We start from the raw sequence: 716 nt of genomic DNA on the forward strand, positions 1-716 counted from the left end.
TCGGACTATTCAGTCCTCATTGAAATATTCGTTTTGTGTAATTGATTAATAAAGATAGTTGTTAATCTGATATAATTGAGACGTTTTTAAAATTTAAAGTTATAGTATATTTGTATGAATATATGTAAGTCGAAATTAAATAAAGTATGATTAACTGAATTATCATACCATAAAATACCAAAATCAAATTTAAAAATACCAAACTATACCAAACTAATTTGATATAATATTATTTTTTGAGATACCAGAAATCAAAATTACTGTATCAAAATTTAAAATATCTTATCGTACCATATGATGTCCACCCTAATCATCTGTTATTACGCCCCTGAACTGTTGTCAAACATAAACACTCATTATTTACGATATGAATTATAAATATTTTTCTAAAATTTGTCACAGTATTTCGTGCGAACTTTACCCAAAACGGATTAATATAAAGCATCATGAGATTGTGTAGAACCAAAAATAGTTCATCACAACCTGTATTTTTTTTTGTCGTCTATGTATAGTTGTTGAATGAAATTTATGGACATTATTTGAAAAATATATAACTGTATCTTTATGTGTCCAAAAATTTGCATGTGTAATTTGTTGATATATAAACAACACGTAATTGTGGATTCATTGGTTACAAAGTGCGGTGCTAATGTAAATCTATTCACTGTTTGAAGGACAAAATAGTCAGAAAAAGTAGGCTGCCCCACTGTTTTGTC

This window comes from Capsicum annuum, chromosome 12 (genome assembly GCF_002878395.1).
Source record: "Capsicum annuum cultivar UCD-10X-F1 chromosome 12, UCD10Xv1.1, whole genome shotgun sequence".
Lineage (NCBI taxonomy): Eukaryota > Viridiplantae > Streptophyta > Magnoliopsida > Solanales > Solanaceae > Capsicum > Capsicum annuum.